The sequence below is a fragment of the Phyllobates terribilis genome, unplaced genomic scaffold (assembly GCF_046119375.1).
Source record: "Phyllobates terribilis strain yellow unplaced genomic scaffold, ASM4611937v1 Scaffold_13__5_contigs__length_258822181, whole genome shotgun sequence".
NCBI classification, from domain to species: domain Eukaryota; kingdom Metazoa; phylum Chordata; class Amphibia; order Anura; family Dendrobatidae; genus Phyllobates; species Phyllobates terribilis.
In genome coordinates, this window is record NW_027362773.1 from 70784407 (window position 1) to 70797518 (window position 13112).

Below are 13112 nucleotides of genomic sequence, written 5' to 3' on the forward strand. Positions count from 1 at the left end.
CAAGGCGTAAGTGGCTAGCTCCGGCCATTTATCCAGATTGGAAGCCCAAAAAGAGCAAGGGTCCAGTGACACAGTCGTGGCTTCAATGTTTACTTGGAGATACTCCTGTACCATCGTCTCTAGGCGTTGACTATGTGTCAGACTTCTTATCTCCTGTGGCCTTGCAAAGGATTGGCTTTAAAAATTTGTGAAATGATTCCGCAAAATTGATGTTACCAGCAGATACTGTGGTTCTGTTACGGTTTGAGTGCTGAACACTTGACGGTCCCACGGTTGGCAAGTTGGAACTGTGAGATTCACTACGTGCACCACTGGTATTTTGTGGAAAAGCACATGTAAGATTCTGCAACAGTCTCTGCGGATACTCCTGCATGCGTGCATCCCTTTCTATGGCAGGAATAATTTCTGCAAATTTACTTTTGTACCGGGGATCTAACAGTGTGGCAACCCAGTAGTCAGGATTATTTCTAATTCTCACAATTCGAGGGTCATGTTGCAGGTAGTGCAGCAAGAAGGCACTCATGTGTGTTGCGCATCCAGGAGCACCAAGTCCCTGTTGTGTTGGTGGCGAGGTAACAATCATGCTTCCTTCCTCTGTCCTCTCCCCCCAACCTCGCACAACAGAAATGTGATCAAGGTCTCCCTCATCTGATGAGTCTTCCATCAGTTCGTCCTCCACTTCTTCCTGGGCTCCTGCACCTTCCTCACTAGTTTGGCTGCTACCATGCGCCCTGGTAAAACCATCTCCCCCACCCTCACATGCCTGCCGCCTTGGTGCTGCCGACCGTCTGGACCTTGCAGATGTTAGCCCTTCCGCATACAACTCCTCCTCCTCTACTTCCTCCACCTCCTCTTGTGCCACCACCTGACTCCGAATTCTGTTTAACATGTGCTCCAGCATGTAAATCACCGGAATAGTCATGCTGATAATGGCATCGTCAGCACTAAACATCTTCGTCGCCATTTCAAAACTGTGCAGAAGGGTGCATAGGTCCCTGATCTGAGACCACTCCTCCAGCGTGATTTGCCCCACCTCTGGATCTCGTTGGCCCAGGCTATACGTCAGAACGTATTGCACCAGGGCTTGTCGGTGCTGCCACAGTCGCTGCAACATGTGCAGAGTTGAATTCCACCGGGTAGGCACATCGCATTTTAGCCGGTGAAGTGGCAGGCCCAACGACTTCTGTAGAGATGTAAGTCGCTGAGCTGCGGGATGCGAACGGCGAAAGTGAGCACACAGCGACCGTGCCCTCTGCAGAAGGCCATCTAGTCTGGGATAGTGGGCTAAAAATTGCTGGACAACCAGGTTCAACACATGAGCCATACAAGGCACGTGTGTGACATTGCCCCGGCGAAGGGCCGCACCCAGGTTTGCAGCATTGTCGCACACGGCCTTCCCTGGTTTCAGGTCCAGTGGAGACAACCATTCATGAAATTGGTTCTTCAGAGTTGACCACAACTCCTCAGCTGTGTGACTCACATTTCCCAGACATTTCAATGTAAAAACCGCCTGATGACGTTGAGCCCTACTGCCAGCATAGTAAGGAGGTGTGCAGGATCCCTTCTGCGCAGTTAGAAAGCTTGTGGCATGACCAGACAGGCTTTGGGTGCAGGTGGAAGACCGAGAGGAGGTTGAGGAGGCAGAAGCAGTGGAGGAACTTTGACATAAAGAGGATTGACGCACAACTCGTGGGGACGGCAAGACTTGGACAGCAGCCCCTTGTCCTGCTGTCACCATAGTTACCCAGTGCCCAGTCAGCGACATGTAACGCCCCTGTCCATGCCTACTTGTCCAAGTGTCTGTGGTGAAATGCACCCTGTCACACACAGAGTTTCTCAAAGAAGCGGTGATGTTGTGTGCGACATGCTGGTGGAGCGCAGGCACACCTTTCTTTGAGAAGTAGTGCCGACTGGGCATCTGGTACTGGGGCACTGCGACGGACATAAGGTCTCGAAAATCCTCTGTGTCCACCAGGCGGAAAGGCAGCATTTCTGTAGCCAAGAACTTGCAGATGGTGAAATTCAACCTCTTAGCTTTCTCATGGCTAGGAGGAAATGGTCTTTTACTTGTCCACATCTGAGGGACCGAGGGCTGGCTATTGTGCTTAGACGGGGTTGATAAGGGTGTCCCCGGCAAACTGCCGGTCTGTGAGGAAGATGCAGGCGGACATGTTAGGTTGCCTTGATCCAAAGGTGGTGCTATCGATGTCGGACAGCGCTCAACACCAGCTGGTGTTACCACCTCCAAAGAAAATGATGACCTGCCAATCACGCTGGCTGTTGCGGGTAAAGAGGTGGCAGGTCTGCGCCCCAAAACAGGTGTGACTGCTGTCCCCCCAGTAACAGAGGATGAAGAGGCCACGGATGCACAAGATATGGCAGACGGTGGTTGGCCCGGCCGGCTAGGCCGCATTGTAGCACACTGAGCTTCCCACTGCAACTTATGCTTCATGTCCATGTGCCGGTTCATGCATGAAGTACTCAAACTATGTATTTTTTGGCCTCTACTTAGCTTTTGCTGACAAATGTTACAGATAACACGAGTTGGGTCATCTTTATCGATCTGAAAAAATGCTCAGGCTATGCAAGGCTTAGCACCCATGCGACCTGAAGAGCCACCACGACTTGTGGTGAGAGGCAGAGTTGTGTTTGAGGGTGCAGTTGTTGACGTGCTTCCAGTACTACGTCTCTGTCCAGGAAGGCGCAACCTGACCTCGTCGTCACTAGCATCTTCCTCCACCTCCTCTGCTGACCTCATCTCTTGGCTGACTGTGGGTTGACAGTAAGTGGGATCTCCAACCTCATCATCATCACCCTGTGCGTTATCACACCCGTCGTCCTCAGAGCCAACCTGTTCCTGCCCTGACAAAAAACTAAAGTTGTCGCTCCAATCAGGTATTTGAGTCTTATCATCGTCTTCCTCATTGTCTCCACCAACAGGAGTTACAGTTTGGGAATGAGGGTCTACATTATGGTCAGAACCTTCTGCGTCTGGTCCTGGATCCGACTCATAAAGATTCTGGGCATCAGTGCAGATCATTTCCTCGTCTGGATTCACAGAAGCGCTGGAGTCGACTTCTGATTCCCAGGCTATAGTATGAGTAAACAGCTCTGCAGACTCAACCATCTGTTCTACCTCATACTCAGACGGGCAGCTGGAGATTTGGGAGCTGTGAGGAAGCAAGTGCGATTGGGGTGACACCTTTGAGGACTGGAGTATTTGTGATGTTGAAGTTGATGTGGAGGAGAGCCCACTTAAAGGAGCATTTGATATCCATTGAAGCACCTGCTGTTTTTGTGCCTCATCTGGAATTTGTAGCGATTGGCGTGGCCGTAAGAAAGGATTCTTATCACATTGTCCGCTAAAAGAAGTAGACATTTTAGTTTGGCTGGAAGATGGTCTTTCTTCTGCAGATGTTACTGTTGCTTTAACACCTACCCCACGGACACAACCTTTTTTCCCCTTCCCAACACGCCTATTCCCCTTTCCAGCAGCAGCAGGCCTTTTTCCACTCATTTTGGTGGTTAACTAATTAACAACTCTGGAGTTGTTTGCACAAAAAAACAATGGATGGGAACCGAGCAGAGCTGAGTGGCCAAACTGTGGTATTAGGCCAAAACTATTGGCTGGGTTAGATGTAGAAAAAAATTATATTCAATTTGCAACCTGATGGAGGTCAGTATAGATGAACTAATAGAGAAAGTCCCACACACTGCTAGAAGGCCAAATATTTTTTCAGAGCTAGATGCAGAAAAAAATATATTCAGTTTGCAACCTGATGGAGGTCTGTATAGATGGATTAATAGAACAAGTCCCAAACACAGCTAGAAGCCCGATATTTTTTCAGAGGTAGATGCAGAAAAAATATATTCAGTTTGCAACCTGATGGAGGTCTGTATAGATGGACTAATACAACAAGTCCCACACACAGCTAGAAGCCCAATATTTTTTCAGAGGTAGATGCCGAAAAAAATATATTCAGTTTGCAAACTGATGGAGGTCTGTATAGATGGATTAATAGAACAAGTCCCACACACAGCTAGAAGCCCAATATTTTTTCAGAGGTAGATGCAGAAAAAAATATATTCAGTTTGCAACCTGATGGAGGTCAGTATAGATGGACTAATACAACAAGTCCCACACACAGCTAGAAGCCCAATATTTTTTCAGAGGTAGATGCAGAAAAAAATATATTCAGTTTGCAACCTGATGGAGGTCTGTATAGATGGATTAATAGAACAAGTCCCACACACAGCTAGAAGCCCAATATTTTTTCAGAGGTAGATGCAGAAAAAAATATATTCAGTTTGCAACCTGATGGAGGTCTGTATAGATGGATTAATAGAACAAGTCCCACACACAGCTAGAAGCCCAATATTTTTTCAGAGGTAGATGCAGAAAAAAATATATTCAGTTTGCAACCTGATGGAGGTCAGTATAGATGGACTAATACAACAAGTCCCACACACAGCTAGAAGCCCAATATTTTTTCAGAGGTAGATGCAGAAAAAAATATATTCAGTTTGCAACCTGATGGAGGTCTGTATAGATGGATTAATAGAACAAGTCCCACACACAGCTAGAAGCCCAATATTTTTTCAGAGGTAGATGCAGAAAAAAATATATTCAGTTTGCAACCTGATGGAGGTCTGTATAGATGGATTAATAGAACAAGTCCCACACACAGCTAGAAGCCCAATATTTTTTCAGAGCTAGATGCAGAAAAAAATTATATTCAATTTGCAACCTGATGGAGGTCAGTATAGATGGACTAATAGAATGATGCTATGCCCAAAAGATTTTACTTCACTGGGTGCAGTAAAAAAATTGGTATTCTATACACAGGTGGTATATGTTGCAACACAGATAGGCTACTCCACTGACTAACACACTCTGCAATAGGCCAAAAAGGATTAGCTTTGCTAGATTCAGCCAAATGCTGTGAAAAAAACTTGCACAGCACTGCCACAGACCTGCCTGGCAAAAACTGATAGGAACTGATGTAACCTAGTCCTGAAAAGGACTCCAATTACAATTAGTCTTTACTCCCACAATCTATCTATTTAAGAGCACAGACCTGCCTGATAAAAGTCGTAGGAAATGCTGTAACCTAGTCCTTAAAAGGACTGCAATCACAGCTATTCCCTACTCCAAAGCTATCTGTAGATTTGTGCGAAAATTGGCTTGAAATTAACAAGGTATAGCGCACACAGCAACAGCGGTGCCGTCTAACACGCAGCTGCAGCAGTGAGAAAATGGTGGCGACGGGGAAAATGGCTTGGTCTTATAGGGCAAGGACATGTGACATACACTGCCAATGACACATGCCCTTGCTTGTGTGAAAAAAAGCACTTCGCTCCGTGTGTGCGCTGCTGATAGGCTGACAGATTGCACCTCCCCACTGTAAATGCGGGAAAGAGAAAAAAAAAATGGAGATCTTCATTGTTCCTGCAGAGATCCATTCCCTGCCCCTCCCCCCACCCCGCTGTACACTCAAACTGCGTATTAACATTAATTTTCATCATTACTGAGAAAAAATCCAGTTATGATTTTGGTGCACGAACAGTTATCGAACATAACCTCGAACAGCCGAATTTTTCTCAAATTGTTCGTGTTCGCCGAACGGCTCGAACACCGCCCAAAACAGCTCGAATTTGAGATTGGCGAACAGTTCGAGTAGAACAACGCTCATCTCTAGCTAAGACAACTTTGTTCTTAGGGGTAAGCACGATTATAGAAATACCAGATTTATATAGTTTTTTTATGTTTCAATACTTTCGCACACTAAAAAACTGTTTTTTAAAAATATAATTTGTTTTTGTATAGCCATAACTTTTTTATTTTTTGATACAGAGCCAAAGTCATAAAAAAGGTTATGAATGCTTTTTTAAAGCATTTATTTAACTGAATTATGTTGTACAGGGATGGTTAGGGAGGGGGTATAATCACAAAAGCTGAATGCTGCTGGATTGGAGGGCATGGGGGACCTGACAGGTACAGATGCTACTGTAGGGAGGTGGACTGTCTTAACTAGTGTTGAGCCACCCCCGTAGTGTTCGAGTTCGGTTCGGTTCGTCGAACACCCGTGTGTTCGCCGAACTGTTCGTCGAACTGTTCGTCGAACTGTTCGTCGAACACCTTCGAACACCGTTAAAACCAATGGCAGGCAAACAAAAACACATAGAAACACATAGAAAACACCTTCAAAGGTGTCCAAAAGCTGACAAACTGCTCAGAAGACACAACTAACACATGGAAAAGTGACAAGTACATATAGTCATGCGAAAAGAAAAGAGGTGGAGGAGTAAAAGGAGGGGGAGACACAGATATAGGCATGTCATGCCCTTCTAAAATCCAAAAAGTGAGAAGCCGAGACGGCCAGTCCGCTCCTGCCCGTGCCACCTCCGTGTCGCCGGGTTTGTGCCAGAGCCGCGGTGAACCCTGACGGCCAGCCCCCCTCTCCCAATACTGGTGCCTGTCCGCTGGTGGGTCGAGAGAGCCCCCCTGTGGTGGAGGCAGCTCTAAGCTTTTTAATTTAAATTGTCCCTCTAATTTGAATGAATACACTTTAAATCCATTTACAAGGATCTATTGGAGGGCAAGTCTCATGCCAGCAGCCGTGTAATTCCAGCTCCAGTAGCGTCCACTAAAGCTGCTGCAGTTAAAAAGCTTTTATAAGGATCGAGCTCGGCTGTCCACCGCAAGGCATCCTAGTGCCAGTCCCAGCCCCTATGCCTTGGGGTGCCTCCTGATGCTCTTCACTAAGTATCCCGTGGTCCCGAAGCATTTCCTTTGAAAAAATTAAGTGTCCAAACTACAGGTGGTGTAGCTTGCTTAACAGCCGGGATAATCCGCTGACTAGCAGACACTGCTACTACGCACAAAGTATTTCCTGGGCTAGATGCAGTTAAAAATTTGTAAGTAGATACTCTCGTTGGATGCTGAGAAAGCATTCCATAGAGTCTCCTGGCACGCCATATATGATTCTCTTAAAAAGCTTGGGGTAGGGGTCTAGGGGACCCTTTTATAGCCAAAATCACGGCCCTGTATCACAATACGTCACCTAGGCTGAAGATAAATGGAACTGTAGCACCGAGGGCTCGGTTGCTACAGACGTATTGCACCTCACCCAGAGGTGTGATATCTCACTCTCAGATAAGGATGGAGTGTGGATCAGGACCCGACACCTGCATGCATTACACCACATTGCCGTGGGGCAGGGTGACCAATATGCCCCTGAGATGGGCACGACAGTCCCTGTCCCTGGCTGGAGTGGGGGGAGGGAACACTGAGGAAGGGGAACCCTGCAGTGCAGGAGCAGGGAGGAAGCAGTTCCTGGGTGCATTGAGAAGGGAGTATAAAAGGTGGGCACCATCTTAGTTCAGTGCAGAGAAGTCTGAGCAGAAGTGGCAGGGAGCAGGGGCTCTGCATGAGCTCTGCTCCGGAGGCGGGCCTAGTAACAGAGGCCCAGGCCTGCAAGAGGGAGAAGGAAGGAAGAGGAGCGGAGAAGGCTCCAGGAACGAGGAATGAAGGGATCCCAGGGGTGCGGACGGGCGAGTCGCCACCGCACGCCCGAATCCACCTGCGTGGAGGGGTCAGGCCAAAGGGGGAGACCGGTCCCCGAACTAGTGGAGGCAGGAAACGACCCTCAGCTAGAAACCGGAGGCTCTGACATTTTATGTGGCGCAGCCCCTTGCTCCACCCGCTAGGAAGGCACCACATAGGGTCAGGGAAACTGGCGCCAAGTTTACCAAGAGGAGGCCCGAGGCAGCCGGACAGAAGTGTTGGTAAGAAAGGCCAGACAAAGGACACACAAAGGGGGTCCTGTGAAGCGCTCCAAAGTTATCTGGGAGTTGTCTGAGCCCCTCACCTGGTGAGCACAGTACGACGTGGGCAGCCGTTACCTGCAGACGTGGTCTGGATAATAAGAACTGTGAGTAAAGGCCCTGAACTGCATCACTGACTCCTTGTCGTTACTGCTGCTGCCCTGCACCATCACCCCCATCCTCCGCATACACTGCCCTGAGGCTATACTCCTCCCGTGGGGAGTTATGCTACGCTCTGCTGCACCCACAACACCAGCCTTAGCGGTCTGCCCTGTAGCGGCGGTTCACTCTGACCGCAATCCACGGGTGGCGTAGTCGGACATTTAAACATCAAAACCACATAAATAGTTCCGCCACTGGTTTGACCGCCCTGAGCCACGGAACCGGATCGCCGCCACGAAGACTACAACCACCAGCATCCACCAAAAAGGGTCCGGCTCCGGGTGTCCCAAGGCCCAGGGGGTGCGTCAGAACATTTTCATCACCTTTCACAATCAACAATGGGACAAGGCAGGGATGTCCTCTGTCCCCTCTCTTATACATCCTAGTGACGGAGCACCTGCTCTCATCAATTCGCCATAACCCCAATATTAGGTGGATTGAGGTGGGAGGCACCGAGTACAAGTGCTCTCTATTTGCTGATGATGTCCTAGTATATATCACTCAATCACATATATCCATCCCTGCTGTTATGGCTGAAATAGATCACTTTGTTACATGGTAAAATTTTAAAATCAATGCAGCGAAGTCTGAGGCCCTCGATGTCTCCCTCCCTAAATCCATATAGGATTCCATCCAGTCCAACTTTCCCTTTGCCTGGCCCTCACAGGGTATCAAATACTTAGGAATTCCTATTCATAGAGACCTCTCCCATCTATGTTATCTTAATTTTGGGCCCTTTATTGAACAATTCCATACAGACCACGGTTGGCAAGTTAGAACTGTGAGATTCACTACGTGAACCACTGGTGTTTTGTGGAAAAGCACATGTACACCGCGTTCCAAATTATTATGCAAAAAGTGTTTAGGAGTGATAAGGGAAGAATTTGTTTGTTTGTCAGTTAAACTCATTGATGGTGATGTGTGTCAGGGCTCTTTATATCACTGTAAGCAATTGCAGACACCTGTGCTAATTAGTTTGGCAGGTGTGTCCAATGAAAGGCAAGACTACTTAAGAAGGCTCTCTCACATTATTAAGCAGCCTACATTTTCTGCCAAAATGGGAAAGAAAAAGGATGTGTCGGCTGCTGAGAAGCAACAAATTGTGGAGTGTTTAGGTCAAGGCATGACTACAATCAACATTGTGCGATGATCAGGATGAAGTGTCTTGGCAATCAAGAAGTATGTAGCTGATTCACAGTACACACGTGTGCGTGCTGATAAGGGAAATTGAGGACTCTTTCCTACAGGCAATTACGTCAGGTTGAAACAGCAGCGGCAAAAAAGCCTTGTCATAGCAGCAGACAAGTTTTTGAAGCTGCTTGTGCCTCCAACGTCCCCCGAACAACAAGATGCAGGGTCCTTCAGAGGTTTGCAGCTGTGCATATGCCATCCTGTCGACCTCCTCTATCCACTTCACACAAGCAGAAACGGCTCCAGTGGGCCAAACATTACATGAAGACTGATTTCAAAACTGTTTTGTTCACGGATGAGTGCCGTGCAGCGCTCGATGGTCCAGATGAATGGAGTGGAGGATGGCTGGTTGATGGACACCCCACGCAAACACGGCTACAGCGCCAACAAGGAGGAGGTGGAGTAATGTTTTGGGCTGGAATCATGGGGAGAGAGATTGTCGGCCCCTTTAGGATCCCTGAAGGCGCTAAAGATGAACTCCATAATGTATGTGGATTTTCTCAAACAGCACTTCCTGCCATGGTTCAAGAAGAAGAACCGTGTATTTCACAGCAAGATCATTTTTCTGCATGATAATGCACCATCTCATGCTGCACATAAAACATCTGCATCTCTGGCTGATATGGGCATAAAAGGGGACAAACTTATGGTGTGACCCCCATGCTCCCCTGACCTCTACCCCATTCAGAACCTTTGGAGCATCATTAAAAGGAGTGTCTATGATGGCGGGAGGCAGTTCACATCTAAGCAACAGCTCTGGGAGGGTATTCTGTCCTCATGCAAAACAATTGAAGCAGAAACCATCCAAAACCTGACAAATTCAATGGACGAGAGAGTTCAGAAGCTCCTTTCGAACAAGGGGTCCTATGTGAAAATGTAACATCACCTAGAATAAAGTTTTGAGTTGAAAACTGTTTGATTTCAGTTTCTAACAACCTGCTAATGCTTATAATTTCAAAAATGACCATTTTTTTGGTCTTTATTAAAATGAAAAGGTTGATCGAAAAGTTTGGGGGATCTAAGAGTGTGGCAACCCAGTAGTCATGATTACTTCGAATTCTGACAATATGAGGGTCATGCTGCAGGTAGTGCAGCAAGAAGGCAATTATGTGTCTTGCGCATCTCGGAGCCCCAAAATTATTTTCCGGGCTAGATGCAGCTAAAAATTATTATTAATTTTAAATCTGGTGAAGCTTTAGTATAGATGGCCTAATAGGATCAGTGCTGCACACTGCTACAAAGCCCAAATTATTTTCCAGTCAAGATACAGATAAACATGATTAGTAATTTGAAAGCTTAAAACGGTTGGTAGGGTGATTTTAACCAATTATCAAGCTTTTACTCTCCCCAGGATGACACAGGGGTAGAAAAGTCGTTTCGGATCCATGATTTGTTCATCTTTATGAACGTGAGTCTGTCTACATTATCAGTGGAGAGCCGCGTGCGCTTATCTGTCAGCACACCACCAGCAGCGCTGAACACACGTTCAGACAGAACGCTGGCTGCGGGGCATGACAAGATCTCCAAGGCGTAAGTGGCTAGCTCCGGCCATTTATCCAGATTGGAAGCCCAAAAAGAGCAAGGGTCCAGTGACACAGTCGTGGCTTCAATGTTTACTTGGAGATACTCCTGTACCATCGTCTCTAGGCGTTGACTATGTGTCAGACTTCTTGTCTCCTGTGGCCTTGCAAAGGATGGGCTAAAAAAGTGGTGAAATGATTCCGCAAAATTGATGTTACCAGCAGATACTGTGGTTCTGTTACGGTTTGAGTGCTGAACACTTGACGGTCCCACGGTTGGCAAGTTGGAACTGTGAGATTCACTACGTGCACCACTGGTATTTTGTGGAAAAGCACATGTAAGATTCTGCAACAGTCTCTGCTGATACTCCTGCATGCGTGCATCCCTTTCTATGGCAGGAATAATTTCTGCAAATTTACTTTTGTACCGGGGATCTAACAGTGTGGCAACCCAGTAGTCAGGATTATTTCTAATTCTCACAATTCGAGGGTCATGTTGCAGGTAGTGCAGCAAGAAGGCACTCATGTGTGTTGCGCATCCAGGAGCACCAAGTCCCTGTTGTGTTGGTGGCGAGGTAGCAATCATGCTTCCTTCCTCTGTCCTCTCCCCCCAACCTCGCACAACAGAAATGTGATCAAGGTCTCCCTCATCTGATGAGTCTTCCATCAGTTCGTCCTCCACTTCTTCCTGGGCTCCTGCACCTTCCTCACTAGTTTGGCTGCTACCATGCGCCCTGGTAAAATCATCTCCCCCACCCTCACATGCCTGCCGCCTTGGTGCTGCCGACCGTCTGGACCTTGCAGATGTTAGCCCTTCCGCATGCAACTCCTCCTCCTCTACTTCCTCCACCTCCTCTTGTGCCACCACCTGACTCCGAATTCTGTTTAACATGTGCTCCAGCATGTAAATCACCGGAATAGTCATGCTGATAATGGCATCGTCAGCACTAAACATCTTCGTCGCCATTTCAAAACTGTGCAGAAGGGTGCATAGGTCCCTGATCTGAGACCACTCCTCCAGCGTGATTTGCCCCACCTCTGAATCTCGTTGGCCCAGGCTATACGTCAGAACGTATTGCACCAGGGCTTGTCGGTGCTGCCACAGTCGCTGCAACATGTGCAGAGTTGAATTCCACCGGGTAGGCACATCGCATTTTAGCCGGTGAAGTGGCAGGCCCAACGACTTCTGTAGAGATGTAAGTCGCTGAGCTGCGGGATGCGAACGGCGGAAGTGAGCACACAGCGACCGTGCCCTCTGCAGAAGGCCATCTAGTCTGGGATAGTGGGCTAAAAATTGCTGGACAACCAGGTTCAACACGTGAGCCATACAAGGCACGTGTGTGACATTGCCCCGGCGAAGGGCCGCACCCAGGTTTGCAGCATTGTCGCACACGGCCTTCCCTGGTTTCAGGTCCAGTGGAGACAACCATTCATGAAATTGGTTCTCCAGAGCTGACCACAACTCCTCAGCTGTGTGACTCACATTTCCCAGACATTTCAATGTAAAAACCGCCTGATGACGTTGAGCCCTACTGCCAGCATAGTAAGGAGGTGTGCAGGATCCCTTCTGCGCAGTTAGAAAGCTTGTGGCATGACCAGACAGGCTTTGGGTGCAGGTGGAAGACCGAGAGGAGGTTGAGGAGGCAGAAGCAGTGGAGGAAAAATGACATAAAGAGGATTGACGCACAACTCGTGGGGACGGCAAGACTTGGACAGCAGCCCCTTGTCCTGCTGTCACCATAGTTACCCAGTGCCCAGTCAGCGACATGTAACGCCCCTGTCCATGCCTACTCGTCCAAGTGTCTGTGGTGAAATGCACCCTGTCACACACAGAGTTTCTCAAAGAAGCGGTGATGTTGTGTGCGACATGCTGGTGGAGCGCAGGCACACCTTTCTTTGAGAAGTAGTGCCGACTGGGCATCTGGTACTGGGGCACTGCGACGGACATAAGGTCTCGAAAATCCTCTGTGTCCACCAGGCGGAAAGGCAGCATTTCTGTAGCCAAGAGCTTGCAGATGGTGAAATTCAACCTCTTAGCTTTCTCATGGCTAGGAGGAAATGGTCTTTTACTTGTCCACATCTGAGGGACCGAGGGCTGGCTATTGTGCTTAGACGGGGTTGATAAGGGTGTCCCCGGCAAACTGCCGGTCTGTGAGGAAGATGCAGGCGGACATGTTAGGTTGCCTTGATCCAAAGGTGGTGCTATCGATGTCGGACAGCGCTCAAGACCAGCTGGTGTTACCACCTCCAAAGAAAATGATGACCTGCCAATCACGCTGGCTGTTGCGGGTAAAGAGGTGGCAGGTCTGCGCCCCAAAACAGGTGTGACTGCTGTCCCCCCAGTCACAGAGGATGAAGAGGCCGCGGATGCACAAGATATGGCAGACGGTGGTTGGCCCGGCCGGCTAGACC